This window comes from Hemicordylus capensis, chromosome 1 (genome assembly GCF_027244095.1).
Source record: "Hemicordylus capensis ecotype Gifberg chromosome 1, rHemCap1.1.pri, whole genome shotgun sequence".
NCBI lineage: Eukaryota > Metazoa > Chordata > Lepidosauria > Squamata > Cordylidae > Hemicordylus > Hemicordylus capensis.
This window is the reverse complement of record NC_069657.1, coordinates 356,972,782-356,999,811: the sequence shown is the minus strand read 5'-3', so window position 1 is coordinate 356,999,811 and position 27,030 is coordinate 356,972,782. Positions and strand designations below refer to the sequence as shown.

At 41.9% G+C, this 27,030-nt stretch overlaps 1 protein-coding gene across 15 annotated transcripts in view; it reads right to left on the bottom strand.

Moving 5' to 3' along the window:
- Window positions 1-27,030, bottom strand: part of UTRN (utrophin) — a 567,675-nt gene that overhangs the window by 252,814 nt on the left and 287,831 nt on the right. The window lies entirely within an intron of this gene.

Genomic DNA, 27,030 nt, shown 5'->3' with positions numbered 1-27,030 from the left:
GGGGCTTCTCCGAAGCAGCCGGGAGGGTCTCCTGGAGGTTCCTCCTCCCCCCACTGTCCTCCTCTCAAAAACAGCCCCATTCGGGCATTCCTCAGCCCATTCAGGCCTTTCCCCCCAATGTGGTGGCCATTTTGGAGGCTGCCGCACCTGCGCAATGGTAATCTGCGTGGCATGGACACTATGACAACGGTGCCTGTTGCTTGCATAATACCACCAACCACTCAGCAGCCGCATCAGTTCACTATGAACTCAGTTGACCCAGATCAGCTAACAGTATCAGGCCTTTAAATACAGAGTCCAGCTTGAAATTTCTTTGAAACACTTTACCTAACACCCATGGGAATCAAGAAAAAACCAACAGGGATACAAAGCTAAACCTAACTGCAGGTCTGAGCATAACTTAATGTCAAAAGTTGTATTGACTTTGAGTCCAAAATAAGTGGCTTCAAGGAAAGTGCCCAAGTGTTAAAAAAAAAACACCCAGCACCATGGTTTCATATTGATGTATCTTTGTAACTGCAGCAAACACCATTATAGTTGCCAAATAATCCATTTGCAAAGTCAAACAGATCCAAATTCACAGCATTTCAACATTTTTAACTGATGACTACTGTACCTGGCAGCTCTTTGCAGTCACAGAAGCACAAAAAGCTGCTACAGAATGAAGGAATTGTTAGATACAACTTAGGACTACTATTTTATTGTTAGACACAGCAAGATTTTCCCCTCAAAAGGCATTCCTTAATTTTAATCGGATGGATTTGTCTTCAAGAAAGAAGGGGAAATGGGATGGGGAAGAGAGAAGGTAGATTATTTTTAAAATAGTACATTGTATCTTAAATATATTTCCTTCATGCTGCCATGACGTGATTCACGGTAGAATTAAAACAGATACTGAAAAATTAATGGGAAATTGTTCAGTGAACAGAATATTTACAGAAATATTTAAGGGCACAGAAAGAAAGGCTAATCGAGCAAATCTTTTTTGCATTGCTGAAGATATAATGTTATGTGATCCAAAAGGTAGAATAGGGTGAATGGAGAGTGTTCTTCTGTAGCAGCTAAAGATGTGAATGCTCGGAAAGAAACCGGAAAAAGTTTTTTCCTTTCTTTCTGGAAAAAAAATCACAAGTTTTTTCCAGATAAAAAAGGGGGGAACTGGGGTCATCCCCCCACGCCCAGTAGCAATAGATAAAAATCCAATAAGAACTCAAAACAATGGCAACTGACTGAACAACTTGAACCCAACAGTGTCAAACACAGAAACCTACCACTGAGTTGATCAATATTTCTAGAATTTACTTTTTTTTCCCACAACCAAAATTTTTGAACATTGTCTTATCTCCCACATCAATAAGACATCACACAAATGTCTGTGACACTTCTGTGATCAAATATTCAACATTCCTTTAAAATACTTGTAAGTCCATTCCAAAAATTCAAAATTCTGAAATAAATTGAACCAGCTGGAAGAAGAAGTAGATGCACTACAATTAACACAAAGAGGGGACAACAGGGAGTCAAAGAAAGAAGCAGCAAATCAGTAAGAAAGTCATCAGTGGCTTGCGGAGAGAATCTATTCTTTAATTAATTTAAGATCATATTCAGAGAGGCCTAACAATATTGGTGAATATATTTCAAGTAGAGTACTCAGGATTTCAGAAGGCCCTCTTATATACACTTCAACAAAGCCTAGGGGAGCAGTATACAATTCTGTTCTAAGAATACTAAGACAGGCTACTAAAACCGATTTTAACCAAGTTTTCCTCTAACTGAACTAAACTTAACCAAAATATTATACAACTATATACTAAGACAATACTAGACACAGAAGTCTAAACTTATTACTATGAATGATACAGAAATGAAATTTGGTGGAATGCTGGTTTAGTAACCAGATGGATCCATAGCATTTAAAATACATAATATTTAAATAAAAATGCCTCAATCCAGATATCGATATATACAGCAAGGCCAAGGTGTTGTGTATGGTGTGTGTGTGTGAATTGGAAGTTTCACATCAGCTGACATCCAGACTAATATTTCACACACTGAATAATGTTTTGCATGTGCAACGAAGTAGCGATTTCCATCAATCCTCCCTTTCTTCTGCAGCCTTCTGTATCTCTCAAAAATATGTCCTTGAGAGTCCCACAATCCTCAGGAACATATTTCTGAGAGTCTGGAGAAGAAAGGGAGGCTTGGCAAAAAAACAACAAACAAGTCAGTCCAGGGAGGACTTAATACAGAATTCCATTATCTACAGAATGGACGGAGGTGGGCGGAGAAGGAGGTGGACAGAGAATGGACAAAGGAGGTGGTGAAGCTGGGCACTTTGGCATCTGGCCTTTTAACATATCTGGCAGTGAGAGGATTTTACTGCAGTTTCCTCTCTGCTCTGGCTACCTATCTTCTGGTGTCTTCTGATGTGTAACACCTGCTGGAGGGAGGCCACATGTGCGAGACATGGTTTGCTCTCCTGCTGATAAGAGGAAAATAAGCAGACATCTGGCACAGTCTTGTCGAGATTATGAAGGGACTCCTTTTGCTCTTTGTTAGTGCCTGGCTAATTACAGTTACAGTATGTGTCAGGGCTCTGGTACAGATGAGAGAGTGGGGAGCGCTTTTGGGGGTTCAGGAGCAACTATTACAGTGGTGGTGGTGAATAGAAGATTTGGCGTTGGCAGGTCAGTAGGCCATTACAGGGGAAGGGAGATCAGAAATTTAATAGCAGTTTCCCCTTCCAGCTGTCCTGTTAGCTCTCAGGCCTCGGTGAGTTGTTTCAACCACCCACAGAACCTGACCTAGCTCCTTTGTAATGCCAGGTTGGTTCAAAATAAGACTGCAATCATCCAGGATTTGATCATGGATGAGGGAGCTGACAGTTTTTATAACTGAGACCTGGTTGGGGGAGGATAGTAGCCCAGTGTGGGCTCAGTTTCTCCCTGCTGGGTACTTTGTGGTGGAGCAGGTTAGGGGCAGGGGGTGCCCATTTGAAGGTTTATTCCATGGCAATACGTGCAGCGAAGAAGCAATTCTATTCTGCATGGATTGCATCTACAAGTTCGCAACCAGTGGAGTTGTTCAGAGTTGTTAGATTTCTCAGGTTCTCTCCCATACAGGCAGCAAAGAAGCAATTCTATTCTGCATGGATTGTGTCCGCAAGTTCACGGCCAGTTGAGCTGTTCAGAGTTGTTAGGTTTCTCAGGTTCTCTCCTCTCTAAGCTTAGATTTGGATTTTTCATCATCCCGCTGTGATGCTTTTAACATTCCTTCTTTTAACAACCTTCTGCTTTTAACTTTAACTGCCAAGAGACGCAAGTTTTGTAAAGTATAGAAATATTTTAAAGAAAGAAATAATAAACAAACAACTTTTTTGCGGATAAGATCTCTCACATTCGAGACGACTTGGACTCCACAGTTATAGCGGAGTAAATTGCAGAGGTAACCAGGAAACTTCTCTGGTTTAATTAGAATGGATCAGTTCCAAGATGTGGACAAGCTTTTCAAAGGTGTTGTCGTGAACAACATACCACCCATTATGGATGATTTATTGTGGAACCCCATGCACAGATCCTTTACTGCCAAGCACTGATGTACAACCTCCTCACAGCTGTTTACATGAGCGCAAAGACATGAGCCAGGCACAAGCTACTCACATTCCCTTGTGCAATATCAATGGCAGTGCGAAGTGGTGGCCCTTTTCACTGATGGCCCAGGTTCTTTGAACCCAGCTGTGTAATGGTGGCTCCACCCCTGAATAGTATGTAAACTAGCACTAGTGAGATTACTACTTAATGGTCTTGATCTTGATCCTTTTAATCCCTAGTACAATATCTCAGACCTCCTGTTTTTGAAAACAAAAGATATTCAAGATATTTACTAGGAAGGAAACAGGATTTCCTTTCTTCGTCCTTTAAGGCAATTCTTAAACCGTCAAATAGCAATAATCCAAGAACAACCTAACCCAACTCTTTGCAGTTACTAGATTTTGAAAATGAAGATGCTAGATCAGAAAAAGAATGTCATCCCCCAACTGGCAACTGGAAAATGTGATAGAAATAGCCAGGAAACTTCAGGAGACTTTAAATCATCAGGTCCGACAGAGATAAGTCCTAGTCTGTGTGTTTGTTATTTGCCAGGGCTAGCAAACTCCTGTGGCATCCAGTTTTTGTTTGTCCGTGCCTGGAGGGGGTGGAGACAGCCAGGGCTGTGGGAATCCCCACATTCCTTTGAGCCACATCCTCTGTCTCAGTTTGAAGCCTACTCTCTACATAAGAGGTGAAGGCCTGAGAGCATAGCCAACAGAGCATAGCCAACAGGGCATTGCAGTTTTGCAGGAGTTTAGTGAGAAGTGTGTGGGGGAGCCCGGAATAAGTCCCTGTGATCACAAAGAGCCCGGTGGAGACGAGAAGGTAAGTACTGATCCCTCCTTCATATTCTTGAGAAAGGCTGTTAAATAACTGACGAATACAGCCGAGACCTATCCTTCTTATAAACTATCTCTAAATACTGTAAACAGCCAACAAAACCAGTATGAAGACAGAAAGTCAGCAGGGGAGGGGGCACTTCCCAGTGTATTGCACAGAGTGCCACGTGTATGACTATTTGCCCCATGGGCAGAAGTCATGGGTGTGTGCTCAGTGCAAGGAGCTCCTGGCTCTCAGGGAACAAGTTCATTCCCTCGAGACCAAGTTGGCGGATCTGGAGAAGCTCAGAGAGACAGAGGCATATGAGACCTTCAGGAACATGGTAGAGGCATCCCACTCCAAGGCTGACAGCTCCTCTGCTGTCAGAGAGAATAAAGGTCTCAGGGAAGGAGGACATCAGTCTGAGGGAGAGGGAAATGCTCCTTTACAAGGGACCCCTTCTGTGAAAGATGAGCCCATATCCCCTCGCACAGGGGATACTCCTTCGGGGGGGTGGGGGCCTCAGTGGGCGATTCAGTCAGAGGGGAGCACCCACTCTTGGGAGATGGGTTTGTGACCTACATATTGACTGCATAGTGACTTGCCTGCCTGGTGCGAAGGCTGCGGACATCACGTAGTGTCTAGACAGACTGTTAGGCAGTGCTGGGGAGGTCCTGGAAGCCAAATTTAGGGTGATAGGTAGCGTATTGAAGTCCAGGACCCCCAAGATAGCATTCTCAGAAATGCTACCTGTTCCACATGCAGGTACATTGAGACAAGCAGGGCTGAGGGGTTTCAATGCATAAATGAGACACTGGTGCCGGGAGGAGGGGTTTAGATTTGTTAGGCACTGGGATACATTTTGGGATGGAATCAGACTGCAGGTGCTTAAAATCAAAAAGGTTGCAGAGCAGCTCTTAAAATGACGCCTGGGGAATAGCCAACAGGAGCTGGGCAGTATCCAGTTTGGCAAATACCATCCTTTAAAGTGCGAGGGGGCAAAGGATTCAGATAAAACAGAAGGGGACAGAGCAGAACCACATAAAGAGCAGACAGAAGGCTGTACCAGCTGGTCAAAGAGTCAAAAGAAAGATAGCAGACACCAGGGAAGAGATTCAGTGTATAGGTGCTTATATGCCGGTGCCAGAAGCCTCTGAGCCAAGATGGGTGAGCTGGAGTGCTTGGTTGCTAACACAGAAATAGGTATTGTGGGCATAACAGAAACATGGTGGCACAGTGAGAACCAGTAGGACACTGTTAGCCCTGGGTATAAACTCTACAGAAAGGACAGGGAGGGGCGCATTGGAGGTAGAGTAGCACTGTATGTTAAAGAAGGGATAGAATCTAACAAGCTAGAAAACCTAGGTGGACTGGAGTCCTCCACAGAAACCCTGTGGGTGACAATACAAGGCCTGAAAGGGAACATGATACTGGGGACATGCTATCGCCCTTCTGATCAAAATGCTGACAGTGACTGGGAGTTGCAGCAGGAAATCAGGGAGGCATCAAGGAGAGGCAGGGCTGTAATAATGTGTGACTTCAATTACCCACACATAGACTGGGTACATTCACAGTCAAGTCATAACATAAATTTCTAGATACGCTAAAAGACTGTGCCCTAGAACAGTTGGTCTTGGAACCAACCAGTGAGAAGGCGACCTTGGACTTTATCCTGAGTGGCACACAGGACCTGGTGCGTGATGTCAGTGTCATCGACCCTTTAGGGAACAGTGCCCATAGTGCGATCAAATTAAGCATACATGTGGGGAGAGAATCACCAAAGAAGTCTAAGACAGACACTTTGAATTTCAGAAGAGGAAAATTCTCCAAAATAAGGAGTATGGTAAAAACAAAGCTGAAAGGGAAAATCAGGAGAGTCACTGCATGGAGCAAACCCACAATACTAGAAGCCCAGTTAGATGGTATACCCCAAAGGAGGAAAAGTACCACTAAGTCCAGGAGGATGCCAGCATGGCTAACAGGTATTGTCAAGGAAGCCATAAAAGGGAAGAAGACTTCCTTCCGAAATCGGAAGGCCTGTCCAAATGGAAGAGAACAGAAAGGAACACAAACTCTGGCAAAAGAAATGCAAGGTGACAATAAGGGAGGCATAAAGAGAGTTTGAGGAACATGTAGCTAAAAGCATCAAGGGGAATAACAAAAACTTCTTTAAATACATCAGAAGCAGGAAACCTACCAGGGAGGCGGTTGGAACATTAGACAATGAGGGAGTGAAAGGGATTATTGAGGAGGATATGGAGGTTGCAGAGAAGCTCAATGAGTTCTTTGCATCTGTCTTCATGGCAGAGGACACTGGGCATATACCTGTTCCTGAACCAGGCTTTTCGGGGACGAAGGCTAAAGAACTGAGTCAGACAGAAGTGACAAGAGTTGATGGTCTAAACTGTTGGGGGAAACTGAAAACTAGCAAATAGCCAGGGCCAGATGGCATCCATCCAAGAGTCCTCAAAAAACTCAAATGTTGTGGCCAACCTCCTTGCTAAAATACAGGTGAAACTCGAAAAATTAGAATATTGTGCAAAAGTTCATTAATTTCAGTAATGCAAATTAAAAGGTGAAACTGATATATGAGATAGACGTATTACATGCAAAGCGAGATAAGTCAAGCCTTAATTTGTTAGAATTGTGATGATCATGGCGTACAGCTCATGAGAACCCCAAATCCACAATCCCAGAAAATTAGAATATTGTGAAAAGGTTCAACAGTCTAGGCTCCAGGTGTCCCACTCCAATCAGCTAATCAATCCATAACACCTGCAAAGGGTTCCTGAGCCTTTAAATGGTCTCTCAGTCTGGTTCATTAGGAATCACAATCATGGGAAAGACTGCTGACTTGACAGTTGTGCAGAAAACCATCATTGACACCCTCCATAAGGAGGGAAAGCCTCAAAAGGTAATTGCAAAAGAAGTTGGATGTTCCCAAAGTGCTGTATCAAAGCACATTAATAGAAAGTTATGTGGAAGGGAAAAGTGTGGAAGAAAAAGGTGCACAAGCAGCAGGGATGACCGCAGCCTGGAGAGGATTGTCAGGAAAAGGCCATTCAAAAGTGTTGGGGACTTTCACAAGGAGTGGACTGAGGCTGGAGTTAGTGCATCAAGAGCCACCACACACAGACGGATCCTGGACATGGGCTTCAAATGTCGTATTCCTCTTGTCAAGCCGCTCCTGAACAACAAACAACATCAGAAGCGTCTTACCTGGGCTCAAGAAAAAAAGAACTGGTCTGTTGCTCAGTGGTCCAAAGTCCTCTTTTCTGATGAGAGCAACTTTTGCATCTCATTTGGAAACCAAGGACCCAGAGTCTGGAGGAAGAATGGAGAGGCACACAATGCAAGATGCTTGAAGTCCAGTGTGACGTTTCCACAGTCTGTGTTGATTTGGGGAGCCATGTCATCTGCTGGTGTTGGTCCACTGTGCTTCATTAAGTCCAGGGTCAACACAGCCGTCTATCAGGAGATTTTGGAGCACTTCATGCTTCCTTCCGCAGATGAGCTGTATGGGGATGCTGACTTCATTTTCCAGCAGGACTTGGCACCTGCCCACACTGCCCAAAGTACCCAAACCTGGTTCCATGACCATGGGATTACTGTGCTTGATTGGCCAGCAAACTCGCTTGACCTGAACCCCATAGAGAATCTATGGGGCATTGCCAAGAGAAGGATGAGAGACATGAGACCAAACAATGCAGAAGAGCTGAAGGCCGCTATTGAAGCATCCTGGTCTTCCATAACACCTCAGCAGTGCCACAGGCTGATAGCATCCATGCCACGCCGCATTGAGGCAGTAATTGCTGCAAAAGGGGCCCAAACCAAGTACTGAATACATATGCATGCTTATACTTTTCAGAGGTCCGATATTGTTCTATTTACAATCCTTGTTTTATTGGTTTCATGTAATATTCCAAAGAACCAGCAACCAATCAGGCTTCCCTGAGTCAGCAGTTTGGCTTTCTTTCTTGTGATCTCCTGCACCTGCGTGAGTCCCACTGAGCCTGCCTCATGATATGTCATCTCAATACAGGGGAAATCCCAGGCTCTTCCTCATCAGAAACCAAGTCTGGCAGCTGTTGAGAATCTTCAGCTCCGGAGTCTAGTTTCTCCGCCAATTCTGGTTGCTGTGGCTCACTAGCAGGCGAATCCTCCTGCTCTGATTCTGAAGTCTGAGCCATGACAGGTGTTCGGCCTACCACTTATCCTTTGGAGCCATGCCCAACATGGCTTATGACATCTAGCAGGGAGGCTGTTAGAAATGGCCTAGCTGACATCATAAATGCTTCACTGAGGGAGGGCAGGATGTCTCCATGTTTGAAGGAGAAAATTGTGAGACTTCTACTTAAGAAGCCTGCTCTAGAGCCCTCGGTGAGGGATAATTATAGGATAGTCTCTAACATCCCTTGGGTGGGCAAGGTAATTGAGGGGGTGGTGCCTGATCAACTCCAGGCAGTTTTGGAAGATACTGATTATCTAGATCCTTTCAAACTGGCTTTAGAGCAGGCTATGGGTTTGAGACAGCCTTCGTCACGCTGATGGAGGATCTCTACCAAGTAATGGACAGAGCGAGTGTGACTCTGTTGGTTCTTTTGGACCTTACTGCGGCTTTCGATACTATTGACCATGGTGTCCTTCTGGATAGTTTGGGGGTTTGGGAATAGGTGGTACTCCTTTGCAGTGGTTCTGTTCCTATCTCGCTGGTAAATTCCAGATGGTGTCGCTAGGAGATAATTACTTTCTGAAACAAGAGCTATTGTATGGTGTCCCTAAGGGTTCCATCCTATCTCTGATGCTTTTTACCATCTACAGGAAACCGCTGGGTGAGATCATCAAGAGATTTGGAGTGCAGTGTTATCAATATGCTGACTACACCCAACTCTATTTATCCATGACATCATCATCAGGAAATGGAGTAACCTCCTAAAGGCCTTCCTACAGGCAGTAATGGAACTGGATGAGGGATAATAAATTGAAACTTAATCCCAACAAGACAGAAATACTCGTGGTAAGGGATCATACTTAGAAGGGGGTGATAAAATCATCCTGTTCTGGAACGGGTTGCACTCTCCTCGAAGGAGCAGGTATGTAGCTTGGGAGTGCTTCCGGACCCAGGCCGCACTCTGATTTCTCAGGTTAAAGCAAAGGCCACGAGTGCTTTCTATCACAACAGCTGTGTCTGTTCTTGAAGATAATGATCTCAGAACTGTGGTGCACTCTCTGGTAACCTCTAGGCTTGACGACTGCAATGCTCTCTAGGTGGGGCTGCTTTTGTAGGTTTCCAGACAAAATACAAAGTGCTGGTAATTACCTTTAATATATATGGCTTAAAACCAAGTTACCTGGGAGAAAGCTGTCTTCTGCATGATCCCTGCCACACATTAAAGTAATTGAGAGGCGTATGTTTCCGGGTGCCACCAGCTTGTCTGGCGGAAACTTGGGAGCGGCCCTTCTCTTTAGTTGCTCCTGGGCTGTAGAATGCACTCCTATAAACATCTTTAAAGATAAAGTGTGCCGTCAAGTTGATTTCGACTCTTGACACCCACAAAGCCCTGTGGTTTTCTTTGGCAGAATACAGGAGGGGTTTACCATTGCCTCCTCCCACGCAATATAAGATGATGCCTTTCTATATTGCTGTATAAGATGATGCCTTCCTATATTGCTGCTGCCCGATATAGTCACAGGGGTATTCGAACCGGCAACCTTCTGCTTGTTAGTCAAGCATTTCCTCACTGCGCTTACCAGCCTTTAAAAGAGCCCTTAAGACACATTTTTTTAGCCTGGCTTTTAGTAATCTTTGAATATTTTAAATTGTTGTTTTAACAGTTTGATTATTTATTTATTTTTGGTATTTATTGTATTTATTTTTGTGAACGGCCTAGAGCCTTTGGAGTCAGGTGGTATATTAAATAAACAAACACACACACCACCACCACATCTGGTTGCATTCTGGGACTGTATCACTCAACACAAGTACCTAAAATATTCCTCTGAGCTTTCTTCTATCAATTGCATAACCATGACATATATTATTGCTAACTAATTTTGACTGAGTATTGCAAACAGAACAATAACAACAGCCTCACAGCCAATCTTGTCAATCAGATAAAACTTTGCAAGAAGGGATCACAATTTTGTTTAACTATTTAAACCATACTTTGGCATTACTGAAAACTAGCTACCTTGATTTAACCCTTCTGCCAGACACCAAGTCAACAAGAGAAGTTGCTAATTCTAGAAATGGAACAATGCAGTCTATCAAAAGGGGAACAAGAGAGGCTGTCTTAATATACGTGGGTGGGCAAAATCCTCCTTCAGATGGCCAAGCCAACTGAAGCCTTATTACCAGTGTTCCCTTTAACATAAATTCCCAGATGATGTTGACTACAACTCCCAGCATCCCAAGCTACACTAGCCTTTGGTGAGGATTACAGGAGTTGTAGTCAAGAACATATGGGAATCCCTTTGTGAAGAAATGAGGCCTGAACCCCCTTTTTCATGTTACAGGTTTCTGGACTGCATATGCTAGAGGCCGGGAAACTGACTCCTGGCCTCCAGGAATCCCATAATGCACCATGCAATTACCTCATGATTCAGGTGACTTAGGCCACACATAACCCTGAACCTGGGGTACATTCCCAGGCTTGCGGGGGAGGCAGCGCTGGAATCAGCCTCGATCCCAGCACTGCACACAAGCCTCCAGGGTTGGGCAGCCCTATCTGAGTTGGGCTGCTGTGTGCATAGACTCATTATCTTCCAGTGCACCAGAGGGACGGGCTGCTCTGCCTTTTTCAATGAGTTTGACACGTGTCACCTCCTTCTTGGCTCTATTGTATTTATTATAATAGGAAGCAAAAAAGGGGGGGCACATTTTAGGTAGATACATGTTTCTCCTAAGCTGAGATAGCTCGTCTGATCATCTAAAAGAAAAATGGGGCCATCTCTTTATCACCACAGGATGCTGTTCTCAGCAAGAGAAAGAGGTTGGGGTAGGAAGCATCTGGAGCCACCATCCATTTTCCTGCCACTTTCATTTGGCTAGGAAAAGAACCCCCCCCCAAAAAATGCCCCTGCTAGACCCTATCTTCTATAGTGGAGAAAAAAATATTATATTAACAAATATAGATAAAGGTATAGAACATATATCCGTGTTTAAGGGGGCTCTTTTTTATCAGTACACTTTTTCTGAGACCCTAACAGGGTTTTGTATGGTCACCAGTTTACTTTTCTGACAAAAAAAAATCTATGCATCAAAAAATAGGCTCAAGGCTTCCAAAAGTAACTCGCCTAGAATATTAAGAGTGCAATAGAATACCTGGGAATGAAGCCAAAGTCTGTAATCCTGTATGTCTCACTTACCATGAGATACAACTAAATAAAAGCCTAAAGAATTTTAAAGCCTTGTTCTCTGCTGAATAGCCCTAGGTTTATATAGCCAGAAGGTCAAAATACTTAGGACAATTTATCTCAAAACAATTTTGAAGGCAGCTACAAGTTTCTAACCTGCACTCAGGAAGGGGGGGGGGAGGAACAAATATTATGTACATCCCATATACATGCTGGGATCTACTCAGTGCAACACCACACTATAGGTTAGAGATGTGCACAAAACCGGTTTGCCCGGTTCAGTTCGGATTAGAACCGGGTTCGAACCAGGAGGAGGTGGTTCGGTTTTGGTTTTGTTCGAACCACCCCCTGGTTCGGTTCAAATTCGAACCTGTTCGGATGGGTTTGAACCTGTTCGGACACCCAACAATTGGTAAGATGGTAGCTGGCACCCAGGGGTACCTGTCACCCAAACCCCAAAGCAATTGGACACTCATATGATTTTTAATGAATTTTTGAAAATTATTTTTATTTTTTTCTCATAGGATATAATGGTACTCGAACCAGGCCATTATTGCTTATTGTGGAGCACCCATGGGTGCCAACAACCATGCAAACCCTGAAGCAATAAGACACCCCTATAATTTTTTATGAATATTTGAAATATTTTTAATTTTTTTTCTCCTAGAGTATAATGGGACCTGAACCAGTCCATATACCCTATTGTGGAGCACCTAGGGGAACAAAAGTGGGGTGGGTGGTAGACAGACAGGGGTACCTACCACCCACAAAACCCCAAGGCAATTGGACACTCTTCTGATTATTGGTGAATTGTTAAAGTATTTTTGAATTCCTCATAGAGAATAATTAGGATTGCAGCAAATGTATAGCTAGCTTCACGTCGGGGGGGGGGGAGGGGTGTCGTATAGTGGAGTGTGGTGGGTGGTTGTTCCTAGGGTGGGCAAGGAAGCTATCAGAATTATTTGAAAGGAATTGGGCAAAGGGCTGATTTTTAAGTGATTTTTGAAGTTTACGCGTCTTTAAGGTTTTTCTCCATAAAGAAGCATGGAGGTGTCAGCAAATGTATAGCTTCACATCGGGGGCAAAGTGGTGGTGTATGGCACATAGGATAGCAAATGAGAGTGAGTGGATTCATGGTGTCTCATTGAAAATCTCATTTGCTATCATAGAATCCACACACAGAACACCTCAGAAACAACAGAACCCTGTACGCCATGGGTTAGCAACCCATGGGGGTGGTTGGCAGGCACCCTATGTGCCATACACCACCACTCGCTCTGGGCCACCCCAGCACCCCTCAAGTGCACTTATGGGGCTGCTGAAAGCTCCATTATAGCTTATGAGGAAAAACCTTAAAGACGCGTAAACTTCAACAATTCACCAAAAATCAGCCCTCTGCCCAAATCCTTTGAAAAAATTCAGGTAGTCTCCTTGCCCCTACCTGGCACTCCCACCAACCCCACACTGCTCTAGGCCACCCCTTTGCCCCTGACGTGAAGCTATACATTTGCTGACACCTCCATGCTTCTTTATGGAGAAAAACCTTAAAGACGCATAAACTTCAAAAATCACTTAAAAATCAGCCCTTTGCCCAATTCCTTTCAAATAATTCTGATAGCTTCCTTGCCCACCCTAGGAACTACCACCCACCACACTCCACTATACGACACCCCTTTCCCCCCGACGTGAAGCTAGCTATACATTTGCTGCAATCCTAATTATTCTCTATGAGGAATTCAAAAATACTTTAACAATTCACCAATAATCAGAGGAGTGTCCAATTGCCTTGGGGTTTTGTGGGTGGTAGGCACCCCTGTCTGTCTACCACCCACCCCACTTTTGTGCCCCTAGGTACTCCACAATAGGGGATATGGACTGGTGCGGGTCCCATTATACTCTATGAGAAAAATAATTAAAAATATTTCAAATATTCATTAAAAATCGTAGGACTGTCCTATTGCTTCAGGGTTTGGGTGGTTGTTGGCACCCATGGGTGCTACACAAGAAGGTATAATGGCCTGGTTCGAGTCCCATTATACCCTATGAGAAAAAATAAAAATAATTTTCAAAAATTCATAAAAAATCGTACGAGTGTCCGATTGCTTTGGGGTTTGGGTGACCGGAACCCCTGGGTGCCAGATACCATCCTACCAATTTTTGTGTGTCTGAACCAGTTTGAACTGGTTTGAATCGAACCACCCCCTGGTTCGGTTCGAATTCGAACCTGCAGCTCGAACCTGATGGCTGGTTCAGTTCGAATCCGAACCTCCGAACCACCCCGGTTCGAATTCGAACCAGTTTGCACATCCCTACTATAGGTTTGGATTCTTTGCATAAGCATTGAGCTTGAGCATTCTCTTCTTACCCTCTTCCTCATGTACTGAGATTTCCTCCCTGTTGACCAATTGCACGTGAACAGTTTGTGAACTGCATGTGAATCGAGTAAAATAGTTTGCTGACAATCAAGAAAATAAGAGTGAACCACCATGTGTAAGGGGAGGAGGGAAAGTAGAAGGCCAAGTGTGGTTTTCTATCTAGTAATCTTTTGTTTTTTGTTTTACCTTTTAGCAGCTCCAATGTATTGCAAAAAGTTAGTATTTCGCCTTCCTGGCTGTGTACTTTAATTGGCTTTTTTTGCCCAGAAATTTGCCCATAAAGTATAATAAAAAATATTTTTCATCTCCAAGTTAATGGATATCAGGCAATTTTTTACTCAAAAAAGGGCATCACAGCAAGAAAAGGGAAATGCAGAGCAGATTACTCGGGGTGATATGACAGGTGCAGAGAAACCTGAAGCATCAAGTGTATTATTATTGTGTAATAATATTATTGCATAATGCCTATTATTATATTATAATATAATCATTATATCCTTGAGGAAAGAATGGGTGTAAACATAAAATAAAATAAAATAAAATAGTTAAATAGTATTGCTTTATGTTAAATATTGTTAAATGTTAAATATTAAATATAAAAAAATGTTAAATATTATTTAAAGACAACTAAACTAATGACAATGGGTGCAGCAACCAGCCTCAGAATCAGTCTGAAGTGTTTGAATGAAGACACAGAAGTGGTGGATAGCTTCTGCCGTTTAGAATCGACCATCAACAGCAAAGGATCCAGCAGTCAGGAAATACTTCACAGACTAGCACTTGGTAGGGTTGCAATGAAGGCCTTGGAAAGGATATTTCAATGCCATGACATGTCTATACCTACAAATATTAGAATCATTGGGCAATGGTTTTTCCCATGACACTTTGTGGATGAGAAAGCTGGACTTTGAAGAAGCAGGACAGAAAAAGTATTGCCGCTTTTGAACTCTGGTGCTGGGAAGACTCTTAACGATACCATGGGCAGCCAGGAAAACAAATAAATAGATCATAGAACAAATCGATCCAGAATTTTCACTCTTGGCACAAATAAGCAGGCTCAAACTATCATACTTCGGATACATTATGTGAAGACCCAGCTCTCTTAAGAAGTCCATAATGCTGGGGAAAGTTGAAGGAAAGAGAAGAGGATGACCAGCAGCAAGGTGGATGGACTCGATTATGACAGCAATGCATGCACCACTGAGATACCTTAAAGGCCAAGTTGAAGACAGATCATCCTAGAGAGAATCTATGTGGCACTGAGAGTCGACACCGACTGGACGACACTTAATCAATATATCATACAACACTGAGCTTTTTCATGTAGAGTCAAACCATGGTTTGACATTATGTCTGAACTGAGCCACTGAGTGAAGACACATGGAGTTTTGTATCTCATTGGCTGCCCCAAAAGTGTTTCTAGTTCTGACTGGTAAACAAGTGGGATGAAAAAGGAGTTTAGTTATAATAAGCAAGAACTAAGTTGGCCTTTAAAAAAATTTTTTTTGCTCTCTATGGAGGCTTGGCCTAAGAATGACATCCTGTATTAAAAGCCTCTTATTTTCCATGCCTTTTTTCTAATTGCACTAGTCCACAAGTTTTTAAAAAAACCCAACCTTTTGTTCTCAAAGTAGACTCCTGCACTAACATTATTTGCATCCATATAACCAAGCTTTCTTCAAGATTTATTCATTTTTCAAGAGACAGAAACGCAATGTGAATCAGAGAGGGTTGAACAAAACACAAAGCTATGAGGAACTAAGAATAGACTTCTTTTTAGGAAAATACCTGAGAAAGCATTTGCATTGTCTGCTTCAAGTGACAGAGCAATACACTGTGGAACAACCAAGACCATTTGGTACAGCTGATAAGTTCTTGTTTTATATGGGAAAAAAGAAAATATTTATTTATGAAGAAAAGGGACCATCATAATACTTGGAGACTTACTAGGTGATCTATAAGTTTTCACTTGTGTCTCAGAAGAAACCTGAAGGAGCTTAACCAGAATGACCATGTAAATCAGGAAAGTCTGATTTTTTCTAGGCACAGCTTTTAGAAATCCCTCTATCAACAAAAAGCAGGGGCTGCAAAGTAAAAAGTCAAACATTTCTATATCTCCTCCAGATCATTAGCAGGCATGATTTAAAAATAAATAAATAAATAAATGCCTTTGAATACCATACCTGTTTATTTCCAATAGCCACAGCTGGATACCTATAATGTACCTAACAACCTTTTTGGCGAGATGTGCTACTAAACTAAACAGACCACTAGTCCAATCCATTGCTCTTAGGTTCGAATGAGCTAAACAGAAATGAGGGCTCTGCAATACATTTTCTGCTTTTCTAGATAATGACCATGGGAGAATGAAATGAGTTAATCCAAAAGGTCAAAAAGGATGGCTAAAAACATGTATGGTTATTAAAGTTATTGAAGCAGTTATCAGGGTGATATAACAGGTAGCATTCTCTTACCAAGTAGAATTTAGGGGCAACAAGAAAACAAGGAAAGCACGAAAACAGTCAACAATATGAACCTGTGAACATGTAATGTAGTCAATGAAATTTTAGGCAATAGTTTAGGCTATTTAAGACAATATTAACAAAGGGTAGTATCCCCAACTTATGAAACAGTAAACTCAGTACTCTTAGAAACTAGTTTGGAACACTATTTTCATTATTACACAATATATTTATTTATTTTAAAGATTTATAGCCTCGCTTTTGATCTAAATAATCCAAGGCAGTTTACAGTGAAACAAACAAACAAACAAAACACCCACACCACCACAGCCTTTGTCTTTTGGACTTCTTTCTTAAAGAAGGATAATGACATAAGAAAGGGCCTCAGTCCTCTCCTATCCTCCCAGTTATGAGGATTAAAAAGTCCAAAAAGCAAGTAAACAAGAGGAGAAAATAAGGTGAGCTTAGCAGAAAGGAAAAAGCTACTTTGGGCCAATTTACACATCCACTACTGAGGTATCTTTCCAAGTAACGCCATACCATCTCGAGCAGTAACCACTGTTCAGCAGATAGAGATTCCTGCTAACATCGAGAGCTTCTACAACAGCACTGGGAGTTTCTGGAAACTGCCAAAGCATGAAAGACACCATGTCATTGGAGATTTAAATGCTCCCTCATCAGGTATTGGTGGACATTAACATGCACACCCTTCGCCCTAGAGTGCCCTCCCATGATCTTATAATCACATACAAAGTAATTCATCTGAAACATCCATCATACACAATTTAAATAGCACATAATAAATGCTTCTATAGTACTGCTGTGAATATTTATATACTGATTTTCAAACAATGTTCTCAAGCATTTTACACATTAGAAAAATCAATAAATATGTTCCCTGTCCCGAAAGGCATCACAATCCAAGAAGAAACATAGTGGGCACCAGCAACAACCACTGGATGGATGCTGTGCTCAATTTGGATAGGGACAGTTGCTCTCCCCCTGCTAAATGTAAGAGAACCAGCACTCTTAGTTCAGTTAGCAGCTCAGTTAGTACTGTATTTTAAGAGACTGCTCAAATGATTCCCTGCAATTATGAGGTTACAGGACAACACACCTAGAAGTAGGTAGGATTTGCAATCTCATGTGCTGTAATGTATGGTGAGAGGGACCAGTTGGACATATAATCCAAATCCACCCAGTGCTACACCATTATAGTAGGTCGTGAAAAGTCATGGGGGGGGTACTCAAGGGAGGTGAGAAAGAAGGAAAGCAAGCAGGCTCCAGCATTTTAAACGTCAGAAATAAGAAATACCTTGTTTACTATAAGAGAATAGGACAAGCAGTAATGGGCTTCAAATGGCCAGACCTAGTTAGAAATCAGGAAAAAAACCACTTCTTGGAATAAAAACAGCAGTTCAGCAAAGGAAAAAGCTGCCAAGCAAGACCACTGAATCAACTGGAAGTCTGACAAAATATTGTAACGCTGTTGATACTAGTTCTCTCTTCTTAGGACAGAAAATGGACTGGACTGACCTACAGGGTCTCATCCAGCTCTAATGTTATATTGTTTAATAGCATCGCAGGCTGCCTTGTTGCTTCAAATGAAACCCAGGATGGCAGCAACAGAAAAATACAGTGTGTAGATTGATGTAAGCCTACAGCCTCCCTCACACAGACATCAGTAGAAACTGAAACACTTTTGGCAGCATCAACAGAAAGGCTGGAAATTGTATTAAGATAGAAGTAGCCCTGAGGAACAAAGGCCCTCAGGATCAAAAGCGTACAGCACTGTGGCTTCTCTCCGATTGATGCCAGATACACACTGAGGATCGTTGGTATTTACCAATATACTGCTATTGGAAATGAAATTTTGCTACAACTTCCAGTATTATTCTCTGAAACAGATTGCTTGTGCCACTGCATTCTAGAACAGACACATTGTTGTCCTTCACAAAAATTGTGGCTACTCAATACCGAAAATAATGGGACAAAGGCACTGAATGTTTTGTAGCAAGAGAGCAATACAGTCAAAGGAAGGAATGTGTGAGCCATTATTAGTTTAACAAGCAGTTGTAAAATATTATTCTCTCTCAGGTGTGAACCGTCTATTTGCTCTTGCTATTTTCTGCCTGAGGGATACAAGATTACTGATTAGTTAACACAGTGTATTTTTGCAGTGAGCAGTTGTGGGGGTGGCAGCAATCACACGTTTATCTAATGGTATTTTCACATGCAGCAACAACATCCAACTCATGACCACGTATTTTATTGGTAAGCACTCTACAAAATACACTGTGAAACATATATGTTTAGATACCTGACAGTGTATATTGTGAACACAGACATCTAGTTCACTAATTCTAGTATTTGTAAAGTGGTCCTTATGAACTAAAAGGATACGAAAACTGAGAAGTGTACTTTGCTTTTCCATGTCTTAAAAACAGTTTTAAAAGGTACTGAGCATTAGCTTGTATTAATCCAGATCTCCCAAGGTGAAATTAGATAAGATTTGAAAAAGAAAAGCAGCTATGAAAGTAGCATGCAAACTCTTACAAACTTCCTTTAAAGCAAATAAAAAGTATAAACAGATTACTAGTGTCTTGTATTCTATGTAAACTCAATGTATTGTCATACAAACAAAAATCAGAGAAAAGGACACTTCTGTAGAGCAGAGGCAACAGGGGCAAGAAAAAAAAAAACCACTACTGAAGGTCACATAATAAATGTTGATCTAGTTCTAAGAGAAGAGGTTCAAGAAGTCAGCTTTTCTATTAAACCTATACTGTACTTCATATTGTTAAGTACCCTGTTTCTACTCTATATTTTATCTTCAGAACTTCTTTCTGTTTTAAGAGACTATAAGACATATGGAGAGCATTGCCAGGGGCAGCTCAGAAGGTGACTCAAAGAGACACTGTGGGTTAGGAGTTCATTTCATCCGGCTCCCCCCCACCCCCCCGCTGGCTTTCTGGATTGGGAGAGGAACTCTGGCAGTGGCTTCTGTGAACTTCTCCCTTGGGCTGCTATATGTTGTTTTCCTCACTTTAATTGCTGTACAACCATGCTCCTGTGCCAGATTTGCTTGATATAGTGGGTGAGAGCCATGCCCATTCGACTTTTACGCTTTGGATGCTTTTAAAGGGGAGCAACGCCAGGGGTACAGCCATCGGTGTGGCCTGCCAATGGGCGGGCTGCCTGCAGGTGGCTAACAAAAGGGGCCAGCCTTTGGTGGTGGCCTTCAAGGCTGGGACTGAGGGCAGGAGCCAAACATACTGTTTTGGACTCCTAAAACGAAGACTCCAGCTGACTACAGTATTATTGTTGCTTAATAATTGGTTGGTCCTGGTACAGGTATGTGTTTCCGGGGCAGCTGTTCCAGCGGTGGGGAATAGAAAAAGATATGGCACTAGCAGGTCAGCAGGCTGTTACAGGGGAAGTGTGCTCAGAAATTTAATTGCTGTTTCCCCTTCCAGCAGGCCGACTACCTCTTTGATCATGGAGAGCAGTGCCAATTGCACACAGAACCTCGCCTTATTACTCTAATGCCAGGTCAGTCCAAAAAATGTCTGAGACCATCCATGACCCGATTATGGATGAAGGAACTAACCAGCTATGCATTACGGAGACCTGCTCGGGAGAGGCTAGTGTTCCAGTTTGGGCCCAGCTTCTCCCAGTGGGTTACTCTGTGGTGGAGCAGGTGAGAGGATGTGGGCAGCGAGGTGTGGTGGCTGTGGTCTATAAGAATGCCCTCTTCCTTACCAGGATCCCGGTCAGGGAATAGATTAAGACTTCTGTTTGTGTACCTATTGCCCCACTGCCCCAACAGAGTCTGTAATTAAGCAGATGGATCTGGCTGTGGATTTGGCATTGGAGTGGCCCAGGTTGTGGGGTGGGGGGTGTTCCAATGTTCCTTTCGGGGCTTGGTTGTCCGGAGCGACTCAGGAGTTCATAGTGACCATGACGACTATGGGTCTATCTCCTGGTCTCTGGACCAATGCATGATGGTCACATGCTCAATTTGTCTTTTGCTCTAATCAGGTGGTGTTCCATGGGTGGGGACTCCTGCCATCTCCCCATTGTCATGAATGGAACACCATCTGGTTAAGGAAGGACTCTCCGGTTGGTCCACCAGAGAAGGTTATTGGATCCAATAGGATTCCATGAAGCCGTGAAAGGATTTAGAGTTGGCTCTCTAGTGATTCTGTTGATGCTCTGGTGCAAACATGAACTCACTAGAGCAGTAGACACAATCACTCCTAAGTATACTCTCCAAACTGCTTCAAAGTCAGCCCCATAGTATTTGGAAGAACAAGAAAAGAAGTGGCAAGGTTCTAGAGCACAAGCGAAGGAAGACTCAGAGCAAATCCAACAGATCACAATATAGATCACATTTGAAGATCTATGCTCTGGCAGTGCGGGCAGCCAAGAAGCTGTTTTCTTCTGCCCACATTGCCTCCACAATCACATCCAGTGGAATTGTCTAGGGTTGTGAGGGGACTAGTATGTGCCACTTCCCCCTTGAATTTGAGCTTGAAGACATCAGTCACTCACTGTGACATTTTCAATGACAGTTTTGAGGATAAAATCTCTCGTATTCAGGTCGAACTGGATTCCACAGAGTCTACTGTGGAGGTGTACAGCAACTCCTCTTATGGGATTAGAATAGATCACTTTCAGTTTGCAATTCCTGAGGATGTGGACAAACTGCTACAGACAGTGCATCCTTCAGCCCATTCTCTTGATGCTTGTTCTACTTGCCTTATTTCTTCTGGTAATTGTATCATCAGAGAGAGTCTAGTAAATATTATCAATGCTTCTCTGAGGGAGAGTGGGATGCCTTCTTGTTATTAGACTTCATTCTGTCTCCAGTGCTCTTTAACATCTACATGAAACCACTGCAGGAGATTTGGTGCAGGGTGTTATCAATATGCTGATGACACCCAGATCTATTTATCCATATCAACCTCATCAGGAAACAGCATAACTTTCCTAAATGCCTGCCTGGAGGAGGTGATAGGCTGGCTGAGGGATAACAAATTGAGTTTGGATGCAAATAAGATGGAAGTACTGTGGGGTGTCAGGATCTGTGAGATTGTTTAGATCTACCTGTTCTGGATGAACTTAAACTTCTCTGAAAGATCAGGTAGGTAGCTTGGGAGTGCTCCAGGATCCCAAACTTTCTCTGGTTTCTCAGGTTGAGGCAGTGGCCAGGAGCACTTTTTATCAGCTTTGACCAATATGTCATCGACGTCCATTTCTGGAGGTAAATGACCTTAAAATAATGGTGCATATGCTGGTATCCTCCAGGCACAACTACTGTAATCCACTCTACATGGGGCTGCCTTTGTATGTAGTCTGGAAGCTACCATTGGTACAGAATGCGGCAGCCAGACTGGTCTCTGGGACAACCCGAAGGGACCATAACACACCGATTTTGAAAGAACTGCATATGTTTGAGTGAAATACAAAGCGCTGGTTATTATCTATAAAGCCCTTTACAACTTGGGTCCAGGGTACTTAAGAGGGCACCTTCTTTGTGCCCTCTTAACCAGCAGCCTATTAAAATAATCTGAGGAGGTCCGGTTATGGTTGCCACTGGCTCATTTGGTGGCGACTCAGAACTTGGCCTTCCCTGTCTGCCCCAGGGGCCTTGGAATATGCTCCCTGTCAAAATAAGATCATCTCCATCTCTGACTGCTTTTAGAAAGGCCCTCAAAACACACCTGTTTTCTCAGGCTTTTAACTGAAATTTAAAACCTTTGGGGGTTTTTTATCCTGTGAAATTGTTTTGTTTTTAATCTATTTTCTATTTGTTGTTTTAAACTGTGTACTAGAGATACACATATCAGGAAGTATATAAATATTATACATAAATAAATAATACAATTTCTAGTCCAACATGTTTGCTTTCAACATCCTCACCACGTGTATGCACGGTTTCTAAAAGTATACTTCTGAGAAAGAATGGCTAATGAAGTTAAACATAAAGAACTGATGCATATGGGCTGACATGACGAACAGCCCTCTACCAACAGCAGGGACCCATTGGGGCTGCTGTGCAACTTAGTGTTGGGACTGCTGAGAAATGACTTCAAATTATTGGAACCAATGGAAAGGACTACTGCACTGTTGCCCTGAAGTGGTTCAAAGACTTTTCTCAGCAACCCCATTACTACACGGTTGGGACTGCTTTTTAGGTTGAACAGCAGCCTCCGTGGGTCCCTACCATCAGTGGAGGGCTGCCCGTCACATCAGTCAAGAACACCAATTCACTATTCATTGCCTTTTTAGTTTCCCTCCAAGTATTTTGATAATAATTTTTCTAGCGCATTGCCCTCCTGTTTTTACCTAACCTCTATAGCTTGTATTCATTGGCTGGGGTCAAACATAATGATAAACCATCATTTATGCTAACCATACGTCAAAATCTAAACCATGGTTTTAACTTCCAAACCTAGAATATGAAAAGTGTTATTTGGAGCTTTTGTTTCCCATCTTACTCAGGACTCAGCTTCATACATTCATTGCCATCTTCACAATGGCCCTGACTGTGGTTTAACAGGAGTCTGTGAATTCAGACATAATACAAAACCACATTTAGCACAAACTGTCATTTGCAAACCAACTTCAAAACATGGTTTCTGGCGCAGGTTTGTTGGCTCCAAGAAAACCACGGTTTATGGACAGGATTGGGTTCAAACATAATCCCAGGCCATTGTTTAGCTAAGCAAAACTTGTCTTTGTGTTATGTCTGGATTTGGATATTGTTATATCTGCTGCTCCCCTTTTCACAGAATTTACTTGGAAAGGCTCAGGACAATATAGATCTTCCAGCCCAGCCCAGATATGATAAGTGATATCTAAAGTAAACTAAACATACATTTTTTTCTAGTGATTCCTTGAAACCCTCCAAAGGAGGCGATCCCACAGTTTCCTCAATAACTTCATTTCTCATCTTCAGTTACACTTAAGAAGCGTTTTCCCCCAGTTGCTTAAGCAAAATATTTGTCCTTTTTACTAAAATTTATTCCTAAGGATTTATATTACTTTCAGGAGCTGGGCCAATGAAGCCATTGCCATCGGATTCAGAGATTCTCTATTGGAATGTAACATTTCCTACACTCCCATTAAAAAACAAATTCTTTGCTACTAAATCCAAATAGCTCATTTTAATCGTCCATGATCTGATTGCTCATCTAGGGTTTTTCTGTTCTTTATGCCAACATGCCTAATAGACAACAGGACTCATATATAATTACTTGGCCCATGCAAAGATTTGCCTTCAGTGCCCAATCATTTACACGCAAGGAGGCAACTTCTCCCTCTACATCACCTCCATGCACAACATTGGGGAGAGCCCTAAAAGGGAAGCAATAGTGCTGGAAGGCATGCAAGGAACACTGCAAAATGTAGTCCCACCGGGCGCTTTCCCCATAGAACTCTATGAGAAAGCACTAGGACTACATTATGCAGCATTCCACCATGTCATCCACAATTTGAATGTGGTTTTCTGCACGTTTGCTTCCCTTTAAGAACATTTGCACAGGCCTAATAATTACTTTCTCCTTCTCTTTTAAGCTTCTATTTTTTTCTGAACTGTCTGGATTTCAAAGTAGTTCAAGATATTTCATTACTTTATAATAAACTTGAAAAAGGGAAGGATGGCAAGTTCTAGTCCTTTCCCTTAATCCCACTCCTTATCTCCCACTGTATCATCCAGCACCAAGACTACTGCTTAAGGTACAGCAAGATGTAGGACATTTGCTAAGCTGAAGAGAGTTCACTTTGGCCCTGTAGAATTAAACAGGAGACTTGTGAGAACCAAGCTAACCTGACTATAGTACCCTCTTCAGGTTCTGTTTCTTGGCATGCTAGAGTGTGTAATATAATATTGGTAACTGGCTTTACCATAGATACAATTATGTTTTAGAGATCTCTAAACTGAATTCCCCAAGTCTGCAAAGTTATCTATCCTCCTTGATCATCATCATCATATGTTAACCTTTGTGAATATATAAAAATACAGATGGCCCTAATTTCATAAGGCTCTCTCATTAAAGTATATTCTACAAAAATGTAGAATAGTACATAGAATAGCTTTGTTGTACTGCATAGCTAGGTATATATATTATGCATCCATCAGAAAGCCACAGAGAGCTTGGTTCTGCTGCACCATATATCATCACAACCAAAGAAGCTAACCTATGCAGGTTGTGTGTCACTTCAGGGGTGAAGATGAATGTCATACTATAACTAATCTTTCCGTTATTTCCATGTATATATTTACTAAATTATTTGTCATTTATTTTGTTGTAAAGGCATACTTTTCAGAAGAATATTAAATCTATTTTGAACACCGGCTGCCTTTCATATTCGTGCCATCTTAGCTGAAAGTGACTTGGCAGTTTTGGGCACAAAGAGTGACTACACTTAAATGAGTTATTTGGAATTGAGGGCACATTAACAGTTCAAAAGGTTATCGTTTTCCATCCTGTTCCGGAAACCCCTCAAGCTTCTTGTCCAAAACCCAACTTCACTAAGCCTCAAATCAATTTAAATTCAATCATGGGATCAGCTGTTGATTCAGAAAGCTGGTAGTTAGTCACCATTATACCAAGTATGAATGCAATGTTCTTCACACTTCATGGGCTATGAAGAAAGAAAGAAAAAGTCTCAGCCTTCTTCATCCCCACACAACTTCACTCCTTTTTTTACTTTGTGTCTCCAGGGAGCTTCTGACAAGTTCTGAGCACACAGGTTTTATGCTCCATTCACAAAAGTTGGGAAGAAAATAATAACCATTGTTGCCTTCCTACCATAGAGACTAAAAACCATTCAACCCAGAAAAAACCATTCTGCCCCTCACCCTCCACAAGTTGTACCTACCTGCAGGAGTTACCACTCCCTTGTTTACAGTATCAAGAATGAGCAAGCCAACATTAAGAGAATAGCTCTTCAATTTCTCTCAAGAAGCCCAATACTGTACTTGAGAAGCAGTCTGCAGGATATACAATCAAGGGGCAACTGATGAAAATGGTATAGCAAAGGATTGTGGTTCACATCTCCCACTGTGCTATGTCACATTTCTATGGCTAAGTGGTAACATGTCCTATGAACCTTATCAGATATACCCTGAAGTACCATTAAAGTATACAGCAATCAGGAATTTGATTATAAACTTTTTTTAAAAAATAACGTACTGTATTACTAATCGTATAGCCTGTATCCTTTACTGCCTAGTTCTAGCAATTACAAGCAAAATGCATGTTAACTTTGAACTTCCAATATTTTGCATTAGCAATATTCTCGGTTTATTCAAAGATTTTGCCCCTTAAGTTACTGTTTTGGGTTTTCCATACTTTAAATTAAACATATGACTATAGATAACGTTAATGTCAAATTTATGAATAAAACAAGCAGTTATGCTATCTTTTGGCACATTGACATTGCTGAAATCAATTTTACTACCACAACAGATATATTCATTCAATTCTCAGCAAAGTTAGTGCATGGAATGAAACAAAAATTACAATGCTGTAGTCATGGTTATAGTAAAAACAATGATTTTTGGTGTACCTCAGCACTGGCAATACTTCAGCTATTTTTTCCCCTTTCAAATAAGTAATAATGGAATGAACATACAATGTGTGATAATAGTACCATTAATGATTTCCTTGAAGGTTGCTTTAAATTTGCAGTCCACATTGGATTCTCTTCTCTGGGCAATTGTGCTCTGTCACCAGCCACTCATGTATCATTGCCTTACATTGACACCTGGTGGAAGATGCTGGGATTGTAACATTTCCTAATAGCAGCTGACTTGAGAATTATAAGCAAGTAACCGATAACAGTTCAAATTACCACTGAAACAATGTGTAATTTAAAATGTTGTTTCTTTCTCCATAGAATGATCACTTAAAGAATTATTCATTAACAATGACAGATTATATACATTTCTAAATGATGAACATTACCTGGATTCCCATTCATAAAATAAAAACATTTTATTATTTCATTGGGAAGAGTTAAGCTCAGGACGCCATATACCTCACTACAGACTTCTCTTCTTAAGTCGTAGTTATTTCCACTAACTTACTACTATCACGGCATTGGCTTCCCTGTTGAAAGACTGATGCTCTGACACAAGAAAAATATACCCGTATGTAAGCTTACAAATATACACCACCATGCTTGTTTAATTCCTACAGATATTGTATATACTTCTGTGCAAGTGAGGATGATCCTGTTCCCTCACAACAAGCTTTAGACGCAAAGGCTTTCATGAACATCAACTGTATCCATCTCTTCTCTGACAAAAACTCCACACAATAGTCATGCTTAAATATTTGTATGAACTAGGTAGTCTGATTCAGTAAATACAGACTATCTTATTTCTTCAAACCAGTAATGTCCATATGAGGGAAT